Source organism: Rousettus aegyptiacus, unplaced genomic scaffold, assembly GCF_014176215.1.
Source record: "Rousettus aegyptiacus isolate mRouAeg1 unplaced genomic scaffold, mRouAeg1.p scaffold_m13_p_11, whole genome shotgun sequence".
Lineage (NCBI taxonomy): Eukaryota > Metazoa > Chordata > Mammalia > Chiroptera > Pteropodidae > Rousettus > Rousettus aegyptiacus.
In genome coordinates this window covers 91,325,098-91,337,409 of record NW_023416286.1, presented here as the reverse complement: position 1 = coordinate 91,337,409, position 12,312 = coordinate 91,325,098, and the positions used below count along the sequence as shown (strand labels likewise).

The following is a 12,312-nucleotide window of genomic DNA, read 5'->3' as shown; positions in this document are numbered from 1 at the left end:
AAGAAAAAGGTGGTTCTCCACAGAGGAAGAGTAAAAACGCTGTCCAAGAAAGAAAAAAAAACGTTAATTATGTTGGCAGACTTATGTTGCCCACCCTGGGTTCTGCAGTACAGTGAAGCATAATACAGCCCAAACGCGAAGGTAAAATAAAGGCGTTTTTAGAGATACAAAGTCTCTTATAAAAGAATAACTTACGGATCTACCACAGCACAATGAAAAGCGAAATGAAGAGTAGAATTGAAAAACGAACACGAAAATACTTATAACAGTGATGGAATTTTATATTAAAGCAGCTGAAGATTTTTATTTCCTACACCGATAATATTTAGTGTTGGCGGATATGAGAACTAGGGACTGTCACACGTATGCGTTAGGCGAAACGGCGATGTAATGCAGTCATTTGGAAGACAGTTTGGCAGCAGATATTCCTATGTAAATAGGCTTTCTACTCGATCCGGCAGTTCAGCAGTCTGTAGATAGACGGTAGTCCTCTGTCTAGAATGGGTATGAACTCAGGGGCGCGTTGTGCAAGGAGCAGGACAGGGGACTGGGCAAGGAATGCCATCTCGGTCTCCTCCTGTGCCATTTCCATGACTCGAGAAATTAAGCGCCCAGGAATTCAGAAGGAGAAAGGGTCCTGAAGTCCCACAGCAGCTACATCAACAAGAAGGAGACGAGGCCGGAACTGCATTCCGGGGAAACAAGCTGACATGGATCATCAGTCAAGGTTGAGCTGCATCTTCTGCCATTTCAAGGAAATTAAAACATTCAGTGCTGAGCTGAAATCAAGCTTTAAAAGTTTCAACCCCAAAGGAAACCCTTTCGGAAAATTATGACAGAGCGAAAATTGGATTATAATGGAAGTCTATCTACTCTATAATTTTATGGGTTTTCAAACAGTATATCATCTCACTTTGCATTGTGTTTTCACTTAATTAGATGTTTGAAATACGGAAAACAATATTTAGGAGAAAACAGAAATATAGACTTAATGAGACTCAAAGCACAAACAGAAAAGGTAAATTCAGGTGTCTTTATATTTTAATCGTGCAAATAATTCTGGTGTAGACAGTTGGCCGGCTTTCTTATTGCTTTCTGTCACTCAGATTCTTTATGACATATATAATATCAGATTTTTCTCTCAAGATGCATCAGGCTAAATTCAATGACAGGATATGAAACTGAAAATATGTTATTTCTTGATTTTTTTTCTCAGCCGGGCTGAAATTAGCTATGTAAAAACTCTACTTCTGTAAAAGGATTTAGAAATGTGGGTCCCTGAATCAGGATAGAAAAATATCAAGTAAGTTCTCCTTTTTTTTTTTAAAGTAGCATATAGTAGAATTTTTAAAGGAAAGCAAATCTGTAACCGGGGTTTATGGGGAGAAACATGGATTCGGGTGTAGTATCATGACATTATCATGTGAAACAGAAAATCCTAGCTAATATTATTTAACTTAGAAATTTATTTAACAAACTTTCATTGAGCGCCGTTGCCTGTGAGGCACTCACGCGTGGGTCTCCAGGGGAGAAGGGAAGCCAAATCTGAGGGAGGTTACATCTTGCTGTTCCGGGTTCTTCAGAGCGAATGACTGTTCCAAATTAAAATAAAAGTCAGCTGTGCCGTAACTGGATCATTCCCCGCATGAGGACCTTGAACTTGGACCTTAAACGGTGGTGTGAGTAGGGAGGCGGAGAGAAACTGTGTACTTACAAATTTACTTGCGACTGCGGAGAACCTGAAATCCAAAATGTTCTGCTCACAAATGGCCTTCTAGTTCAAAGAACATTAAAATCTTGTTTTTTCAATACTTCAGAACACTACGCATTTCTATTATTACAATGTATGAAAAGCTCGTTTAGAAACTTTTGTGCTTTTTACATTTTTCATCCTTGTTTTTTAAGGCCAGAATAAAGAATGAAAATAATGGATAAGAAGCAAAAGCTTTCAAGTGCAAGACATAGAGGTTTTAATTAAAGGATGATGAAAAAGTGACTGGGCCTTTAAATCTTTAATAAAGCTAGTGAGTTCTCCACTAATGCTGTGGGAGTTATGCTCTGGTGACCCAGGGCATTTTATTCACAATCACCAACATTATGTGCTTTTAATTAGCAGTTGTACTTCTAATTGCCGGCCACTGTGGAAAGAAAAGTTGATATCATATAGCATCCTACAGTGTGTCCTCATCGTCCTCAGAAAACTTCATGCGCGAAGCCCGCACGGAGCATCGCTGGCTAAGAACTGCATGGATCAACCTTACTGGCCTCCTCTCCATCGTCCACAGTAAATTATGGGCAGGTTAAGATTCAAGGGATTGAAAAAGGACATTCTTCAGCAACCCACGGAATGGGAGAAAATATTTGCAAACCACGAATCTGACAGGGGATTAATATCCAGCATTTACAGAGAACTTCTACAGCAAAGACAACAAATCAGGCAACGCGATTAAGAAAAAAAAAAAAATTGGCAAAGGACTCAACTAGGCAGTTCTTCAAAAAGATGTACAAATGGCCAACAGGTATATGAAAAATCGCTCAACGTCACTAATCACGAGAGAAATGCAAATCAAAGCCACGCGGGGACATCTCCTCATTCCCCTCAGGATGGCTAGTATAGGAAACAATGACAAGTGTTAATGAGGTTGTGCGGAAAATGGAGCATGTGCACATTGCCAGTAGGTAGCGATATACAATGACACAGCCACTGTGGAAACCAGCATTGCAATTTCTCAAAAATAAACAAATAAACAAACAAATAAATAAAAGTAGAATGACCCTATCATCCAGCAAGTCCACTTCTGGGTCTATACCCAAAAGAATTAAAAGCGGGGTCTCTAAGAGACATTTGTACACCCACGTTCATAGCAGCACTACTCACAAGAGCCAGGAGGCAGAAGCGACCCCAGTGTCCGTCAGTGGACAGGCGGGTAAACGAAATGCGACTTATACATACAACAAGAAAGGAAGTCTTGGCATATGCCGCAGCATGGGTGGACCTCGCGAACATGATGCTGAGTAAGATAAGCCAGTCACGAAAGACAAATGCCGTCATTCTACTCGTGTAAGGTAGCCGGGGCGGTCAGGTGCGTGGGAACGGAAAGCAGAGCGGCGGGTCTCCAGGGGCCGGAGGCAGGGGAAGTGGGCAGCCGCCGTTCAATTGGTACGGAGCTTTAGTTCTGCAGAAGGAAGAGCGTCCCGGGGGTGGATGGTGGTGCCGGTTGCACAACAGCGTGAACGCACTTCACGCCTCTGAGCGGTGCAGTTGAAAACCGTTAAAGTGGTCAGTTTCATGTGACGCGTATTTTACTGTAATAAAAAATTAATGAAAGTAGTATACGTACCCTATTTGGCATCACGTGTGAAAGCGGAGTTGATGGAATGAGGGCTTTTAGAACAAAGTCAAATGTGTTCTTCTTCCCCCTCCTCCCGCCCCGTCTTCCTAACGTGGCTTGTGTCATGCTTGGCGCCTGGGATACTGGTCAGGAACAGTCACTGTCCAGAACTCGCGCTGCTGAATACCTCCCGGCTCCCGAGTTCTAAGATGACAAACATATTAACTCATGTGCATATAACTGAATTTGAGGTGGTGATGTTATGAAAAAATAAGAACGCAGGGTAAGGATAGAGCAGCGGAGGTGCGATGTTGTGTAGGGTGCTCAGGCGAGACCTTCTCTGAAGCCAGAATGATGTCTCGGATGTCAGGAGTAGAGCTCTGTGTCCTCCAGTGTAGGGGCGCTCAGAGGCCACCTGGATTGGAGTAGATACTGCAAACCATCATTTGATAAAACGAGAACCCAGGTGTCCTGCCTCGTGACCCACGTCTCAGAACCGGGAGCCGCATCCAGAGCGGGCCGAGGCGCTTCGGTTTTTAATGGGCAGGCAGGCAGCTTCGAGGCTGCTCACGCAGGTGGCCCCGGGGCCGCGTTCCGAGAATAACTGAACTAGACTTTTCTGCATGAGAAGGAACAACCCTTGCAGGGGGTGGCTCGGGAATTACTATCGAACTTAATGGGTGAAAACCAGGGAGAGATCAAAATGCTTCAGGAGAGGATGTCCCTTCGCGGTGATGCGGTCGAGATCAGAATTCTCTGTTCCTCCCCCAAAACCGTGCTTCCCCGATGTGTGTCCATGGAGCGGTGACGTTCCCACGTTCGACCTTATTCTGTGACCCACAGAGAAACAGGAACAGTGTGGGGCGGCGCTGTATTTCATGAAGAATCTCCATTTATTCTGAGGTTCTGTTCCTCCACATGTTTTTGGTATTAAAACGGCCCTTCTTTTATGGCATGATGGTAATTACATGCAGTAGTCGTTCAGTGGCGCAGAAGCCACCGATCCGGGTTCCAGCGCGCAGACGTCCAGCGGGACCACCCGAAAGGACCGCGGGAGCCCGCCGTCCGCGCCCCCTCCCGGCACCTGGCGGGCTCTGCACGGCGCCGTGTGCAAACCGCCGGCGTGGGGCAGGTGCACCAGACCGGAGTCCGGAGACCCGGACCCTGGCCTCATCTCGCCGTCAGTTAGCTGTGTGACTTTGGCAGATCACATCATTTCTCTAGGCCTGTATCATCATGTAGGATTCTGCGTGCTTACAGGTGTATTTCTGTATTTTGAAATAAGGGAATTATGAAAATGGATTAAGGATTATTCTCCTTCATTATGAGTGATTCATAACCTCTACCGTACTTGCACGAAACAATGAGCACAATTTTTTATTAAGCCCAGTGCACAAAATCTGGGTAAGCCAATCCTGGCTGACCCAGGGGGGTTTTATGGTTCAACCCCTAGTAATCTAGATCTCTGTGGCTTAGAAGTAAAAATATTGAATTCTCTGAAACTTGTTAATGCAAAGTTTTTTTTTTTTTCCCACTTTCCTTATTTTTAAATTGAGCTTTTCTCCATACTTCCCACACTGGATGTGACCAGACTCTGACATCTCAGAGGGTGGACCCGCCTTGCTGTCCCCGGGCCTGCTGGGCTGCTCTGGTCCTTGACTGCACCATCAGGTGCTTCGGACGTGATTGTTATTTGTCACTCTGCACAGCTCAGTGTCCATGGTGTCAGAAACACTTAACTGTCCTATGGGTTTTAAAGCTCAGATTTTTACCTGCGCAACTCTCTTGCCTTGCAGTATTTATTATTTTGTGTGTAACCAGCACACGGTGAGCCTGCTCAATCTGCTAAACACCGAGTGGGGCCTTGAGGACACAGCCCCCGACCTCAGGGACCTCCTGGTCTCAGGTAATTAGGCTTACAGATAAGCAGTTAAAGCACCATGGAAAATGTATGCTTTTGATCTACGCTCACACGTCTATTCATGTTTACTCCGAGCAACGACCCCTTGGGCACAGCATCTTTTGGCGTGGGATGGGATCCTGGGTCAGAGGGGTCACGGGTGCACCCAGCCCGCCTCCTCCCTCACCCACAGAGGCTGTCCCTGCCTTTCCTGCTCTCTGTCATCCTTTCGTTTTCGAAGGAAGCATGTGAGAGCGCCAGTGACAAAGAACTCTACTCTGGCACCAAATGACTTGACTTGCACGCAGGCTGTATAGGGTGTGGAGGTAATTTGCAGCCTCCCTTGCAGGGAGGAGACTGGTCACTGGTCTCATGAGAGTTTGGGCGCAGCCCCTGCTTTGGGAGCGGGGGGACTGGCCCAGGACCTGTCGTCACTGAGCGAGCTGGGCTGAGCTTCTGGCATCTGTCTGGGCCGCCCTGACTCTTCCTCTCCACGAGGACTACACCGCCCTACACAGCACGCATCTCATCAGGCAGCACCCCAAAATGCCTGCGGAGGGTGGATATCTCATCGTTTTAAAGTTGATGCAAAGTGTTTTATCATTCCGTGGGAGTTGATCGATATATGTCTTTCATCATGTATCTGTAAAATATAGAGTTAGTCAATTTTCTTACTATAGAAAAAAGCCTGTTTCTGGACAGACGAAGTCAGTGTACCTCCTGCAAAGGGTCTGGACGACGGTCAAATTATGTCGACTTTTGCCCACAGTTCCAAATGACGACAGCACGGACCGGGGCATGCTTGTCTTTTGTTTGGAAAAATAGTGACACTTTCCGATGCATCTCTGTGTTAAGGAAAACGGTTTCTGGCAAAGTACACCTACGAAGCGTGCACGTATACCATACGAAGTTTCTGGAAAATTCCTAGCAGTTACTACATAACACTTGCCTCCCTCCCTCCATTCCGTTTATCTAAATGAGAAGGAATCCTGTCGTTTTGATGCGGGGGATGACAGGGGCTCAGAGGTGGCCCTATTGGTTTGATCCTTTCTGCTTTTATTCAGACTGGGGGTCATGGGGGTGAGGGGCCGGGAGGGGCCTTGAGCCCCAGGGGCCACGTCTCGCCCTTCTCTGGCCTCCTAAGGTAATTGTCATTTATTGTTTTCATCTTCCGTTTGGCCACACACCGGCACCGTCTCCCCCACAGCATCGGGTTGTTTAGGGACAAGAGTCTTACATAAGGACATCTCCCATGCTAATCAGGGTGCGATCTTTCCTGTGGCTGGGGGTCGGCGAGTGGAGGGACAGCGTGAATGAGTAGGACCTTCCGGCGGAGACCCACCTTCTCTCTTCCTTTGCCAGCCCGGGGTAATTTCAGACTCGGAATCATCTAGATATATTTCTGTACAGTGAGGCCTTTCGCATCAGATTTTATTTGTTAAGAACATGGTACCTGATCGCCGTAATTATAGCCTTCTGCTAATCACTGTTTTCATTCATCGGAGTCCAAGTGTCTGTACAGAACGTCTCTTCCCCGCCCCATCCCACTCCAGAAGAGCCCCATTCGGCCTCTCCTGGCCACACCCAGCTGTCACTAGAGTTCCCGTCACAGTTTGCCCCGGCTCAGTGGTAGGGCCGAGGGACGGAGCAGAGTCTCAGCACACGGCGCCCTCCCCTGCCCGCCCGGCCGGGTCCTCAGCAGGACTTGGAGAGGATTTCGGCTGCTGTTCTCTTGGGCACAGGGACGGGAGAGGTTTTGGACTCAGGCCGGGGTCCGAGCCCCAGCTCTACCATTTCTTAGCTCTATGGCGGATTTCTCTTCTGGCCTCACTGCCACCATCTCTGCAGACGAAGGCGATCAGACCTACCTCACAGAGCTGCAGAGTGTCACAGGGAGCCAGGAAGGGCCGGCTTTCCCGCCCGTCCCCTCCCCTGGCCTGGCGATGCGCGAGGGGCTGACCGCTCCCTCCCTCCGCGGTGTCATCAGCAGGTGGCGTCTCTCTACTTCAACTCTCTGAAGTCGCAGGTCCCGTTTTTCTGAAGGTCTCCTGTGGAACTGGCAGAGATGATGCTAAATCCTCTGCAGATAATAACGAGGGGAAGAAAGTATGGGTTTCTGCGCTGGAGAAAGTCGCTTCGGCTTCGCCCTGATTAAAGTTCATGGCGCTGTGCTGATGTCTTACAGCGCGTCCTTGAAAAGGACGACAGCGCTCTGACTTCTTACGCTGGATCTTCGAAGCTAAGTCTCCAAAGATTCAGGCTCTTGGCTCTGGGCAGCCAGACGCGGTTGGACGTCACCCACGCGGAAGCCCCACGCTCTGCCGTGTCCCTTGGCTGTGCCCGTCACTGGTAAATGCGGCCCGCTCTGACTGCTCGTCCTCTGCGGTGTCGCGAAGGCAGCCGGCCCTCTGGGACCCTGCCGCTGCCAGGTCCCTCTTCCCTTTGTTTATCATGTACAAATATGCTACCCCGAAAAGTTTCCAGCATCTCAAATGATGTATGGGCTCTCTTAGTTTAGTGCATGGTTTGTTGTTTGTTTGTTGGTTGGTTTGTTTATCCTGACCTCTAAAGAGGAAGAGAGCGTTCACGAGAGGACTGCTTCTCAAGGGCGACGGCCTGTGTGGGTGACAGTCGGTGCCCGGGCGAGCGTGCTGCCATGATTCCCGGCTCACGCAGGTCCCTGACGCAGAGCCCGCTTCCACCCTGCCTTTCCGTCCACCCTCACCCACCTCTCCTCACTGCTAGGGTTGCTGCAAAGCATCCTGGGGCGTAGGCCTGCTGGCCGTCACTTCCTCGACCCTGGAGGCCTTGCTTGCATCATGCTTTCTCTCTTAGGGACACCTTCTCCTCAGACGCCCTCCGCGCTGCCCGGCCAAGGGCCACCACACCAAAGCCTCCCTGGTCCTGTATCCGTGTAGCTCACTTGATGGTAGTTTTGGTCATGGGTCCTTACCCTGTGTCTCTCCATCTGGATGAAAAGCCCTGTGAAAAAAAAAGATGATATCATGTATTTTTTTTTTACCCCACCCTGCTAGCCTCGCTTCTTCCACAAAGTAGGAGATAAGTCAGTATTTCTTAGTAATTATCTTAGTCCTTTGGGGCTGCTGTAACGAAAATGCCAAAAACTGGGTGGCTTATAAACAACCGAAATGTATTTCTCACCGTTATGGAGGCCGGGAAGTTCAAGATCGAGGTGCCATCAGATTTCACGTCTTGTGAGGGCTCATTTCTTGGTGTCTTTTCGACGTAACCTCACAGGACGGAAGGCATGATTAGATCTATCTCAGGCCACTTTCGAACGGGCACTAATCCCATTTTCAAAGGCTTTACCACATTTTCAAGGGCTTTACCTAATCACCTCCTAGCAGCGTGACTTTGGGCATTAAGGTTCAACTTATGAATTTGGAGGGACACAACTTTCGAACCAGAACAGTGACCCTAGAAATTTCTTAAAAATTTATATAAAATATGAAATACTAAAACAGAAAAACCTTGCCTTTTGCTTCAGGGAACTTATTAGTAAGATATTTAGAACCTCAAGATTCCTCGCGTGAGTCTAGGATGAGGATTATATTTAAGGGACTCCAAGGAACAAGCAGGGTCAGTGGTGGTGAAATGTGCTCGGGCAGAGGCCGAGGAGGGGGGTCTGGGACCTGCTCCTGACCCGCCGTGGGAGAGCTGGTAAAAATTGGTATCGCCCGGTGTCGTCGTGGTGAAACCCAGTCCCTGAGCCAGTCGGAGCAGTCGCTGAGTAGTCACGGTCACATTTCTAAACTAGAGTCCACTTATTTACTCAGTTATTAGACGGACATTTACTGTCAGCCAAGTGCTCTGCTGGGTTCCGGGAGCATTAAGATGAAGGAGGCGTCGACTCATTCGGGAGACTGGCGGCCCAGAGGGGCGGCCTCGGCGCTGGTCACAGGCGGGTCCCGGAGAGCGTGCAGAAAGCATTTCCCGCACTGGCGACAGCCCGAGCTGAGGCGCAGAGACAGGAAGTGGGAAGAAGCAGCCGAGGTGGTGGCCAGTGAGGCTGCAGAGGCCGGGCGAAGCTTCGCGTTTTAGGCCAGAGAGTCTGTTCCTTATCAGCGGACAGACGAGTTTGTTGTTTGTTTGTTTGTTTGTTTTCTAACCGGCGTGTGATTACTGCAGTGCTGTAGGCTCATGAGTCAGAGGTGGTGGTGCCTGGGGTGGACGAGATGGGGAGAAATACACATGTTCAATAATGGTTTGAATTGAATTGAGTTGAACTGAACTGAACTGAACTGGATTGAATTGAATTGAATCCGCTGCATTCGTCTGGGTCTGAATTAATGCGCATCTCGGTTGCCTTGACAACGCCCCCCCACACAACTTTTGCGTGAAGATTCCTAACGTAAAGGATTATTTACGCGCGTGCGGCTAGGCTTCCTGCGTTCTCCACCCACGTTCTCTTCAGGCCCCAGGCTTTTCACGCACCTGGAAGGAAAGGAGATGTGGCAGAGGCTCTTGACCAGGGCTGGGCAGAGTCCGGCACAGACTGCCTGGGGTCACTGGCTTCAATCTTAAGTTTAATGAAAGAATGTTAAAATGAGCGAAGTGTCCACGGGATCATGTTTTCCAAGATTTACTTTTTAATTCTTCGATGTGGACACCGTGGGAGTGTGTATTGTATGTGAACACATGTATGTTTGTTTCAAAACAGAAATGGAGACTCCCCGGCTCAGGGCGCTTAGCTGGTATTGGAAAGCCTCCTGAGAGGGTGGCCGGAGATGCTTCGGCGCCCGTCGACCTTCGTGTCTAATCGCGGGGAGGCTTTAGGAGCCCCGCCCCCCGGGGGTAAAACGGATGAGACGGAGGTTGGTGGGCCCCCGGCCACTGCAGCGCCCGCGCGAGGTGGAAGGGTCGGGGGAGCCGGAGCGGGGAAGCTGGTCCCCCGTGCACGCGACGGCCGCCTCGGCGCTGTCCACCGTCTGGCAGGCAGGACCGTCGCGAGCCCCCCGGAGAGGCGGCCGCGCGCGGTCCCGGGACGTCGCGTGCACCCGCGCCAGCTTCTGGTCCGGAGCGCACCGGGAGCGGCTGCGTGGCCGTGGCCCGCGGGGTCGGGGACCCGGCCGCACTGGGCGGCGAGGCGCGGCCAGGGAGGCGCAGGTCGGTGCCCGCAGGTCGGTCTCCGCAGGTGCGTCCTTGCTGCCGCTTCCGGAGCGCACGGGGCGGGCACCTTGCGGGGCGCAGGGCGCGGACTGCAGGCCCGGGGTCGCCTCCGTGCGGGGGCGCCCGCTGCGCCTGGGGCTCAGTGTCCCCGGCTCACCCCAGGATCCGTCTGGAAGGGAAGCACAAGGCTGCGCCTTGAGCAGGGCGGTTGAGATGCCCACCTGAGAGCCCGTCACGGTCAAGGTCAAGGTCACGGCCACGGCCAGGGCCACGGCGGGGCCCTCGCTCCCGAGCTTTGGGCCAAAGCCCCCTGACCCTGACCAGGCTTCATTTGATAAACCATGGGTTTCACGGAACCACACGCGTCCCACAAAACTTGCTGCGGGACCTGAAGACTCGAGGGCATTTTCCCTCAAATCACTAGGCCAAAGCCTTCATGAACGTATTTTCCATCATCAAATATAATTGCGAGGTACAGCATGGGCGCTTTTATCTGAAGCACATTGTTTATTTTTGTGCTAATCTGAGCTCCCCATCACCGAATTAGCGTAATAGCTTCAGCCTGTTTTCGTCTTAGGGTATTGTGTAGCAGGAAAAATTAATTCGGTCTGTTTATACTGTAGTCACAAATTCCGGTTTGTGTTTCTTTGATAGAGTTTCTTTGATGTGAGGGAAAAGACTACATCTCTTTAAAAGGAAAAAAAAAAAAATGCCAGCGCGCCTGCTCAGCATGTGCACCATCTCGAGAATTTAGTGAGCTGCACAGGCTGGAGAAGCTAACACTCTGTGTTTGGGCTGCTACACTTGTTTAAACAATTTTAAGTACAACTCGGGTGGCTTTCTAGGCATGTGAGAAATTCTTACCCTAAGCCGGGAGAACATTTCGCAACTCTCCACTTTGATTTACTAAGCCCCTGAAAGACAAGTTAGGTGAAAGACAAGTTAGGTGAAGGACCGAACAAGACTTTTCTGGAAGCGGGAGCCAAGGAACCGAAGCGTTCCAGCTTCCCCCTTGTTCTTCTGCGAAAGAATTTCATTTTCCCCAAATGGCTTCCGTGGCCACCGCAGAGCCGGGGGAACTTGATCCCGCAGCAGCCAGGAAGCGCAAGCTCTCCGCATTTCTTGCTGTCGCCAACTGCAGGAGAAAGGCCTGGCTGGGTCCACACGCCAGGCTTCGCGGCTCCCCGCGGCTCCCACACGTTTACACCCTGCGGTAGGGTCGCTACCTCCCTCCACGCTGCGGGAGAGTCCGAGAAACCTGTGTCCAATTCACGTTTTCCGAGATCAGTAGAGGATTTTGGCTTCAGTGGTCATGGCAGAGGTATTTTCTCTGACATTTGGATTGCTCTCCAATCACAGTAGCTTCGCGTTCCTGCCCGCCAGCCTTCCTGTCCAGAAGTTAATGGTATGTAAATGAACTCGCAGTGGTGGGAGAAGGTGGTGACTTGTGTTACAAAGCGCTCAGCCAGCCATTCCTTGCTTTGTGTACAACTTTGCATTTCTGCCTCAAGCCTCTGTATCACCCCTGCTCACCTCTGGAACAGCAAACAACAAAGGCTTGATGTCCGTCCTTAGGGGGTTTCTGGTCCCCAGTGGAGGCTGGAGGTGGAGGGCGGGTCTGACTGAGCAGCTCCGTGTGATTAGTGCCAGGGGGCCCCTGTGCAGAGCGCCCCGGAAGAGCAGAGCGGGAGAGGAGAACCTCGCTCATCCGGGACACCCCGCGACAGGGTCCAGGTTTTGTCAGACGGGGAGGAATTAGCCATGTGAAGGGGACGGGGACACACAGGGCGTATCAGAGGACAGAGCCGGGAAGGCACAGCGGTGTGGAGTAGGAGGACATCCTGGAGAAACGCGAAGCTCCGCCGCGAAGCCGGGATCAGGGGTGCCCGGGGGGGGGGGCGGTGCTGTCCCCACGGGCATTGCGAACCTTCTTCCGGAGCTGCAGGTCTC

General features: G+C 50.6%; 1 protein-coding gene across 9 annotated transcripts in view; it reads left to right on the top strand.

Moving 5' to 3' along the window:
* ENOX1 (ecto-NOX disulfide-thiol exchanger 1) overlaps positions 1 to 12,312 on the top strand; it is a 436,596-nt gene that overhangs the window by 204,747 nt on the left and 219,537 nt on the right. The window contains exon 1 of one of the 9 annotated variants that reach the window (XM_016158155.2): positions 10,583 to 11,767. The exons of the other annotated variants lie outside the window; for them this stretch is intronic. The gene's annotated coding sequence lies outside the window, so the exon portion shown is untranslated. Of the gene's footprint in view, positions 1 to 10,582; positions 11,768 to 12,312 lie in introns of those variants that run through there. 9 annotated transcript variants of the gene reach the window in all.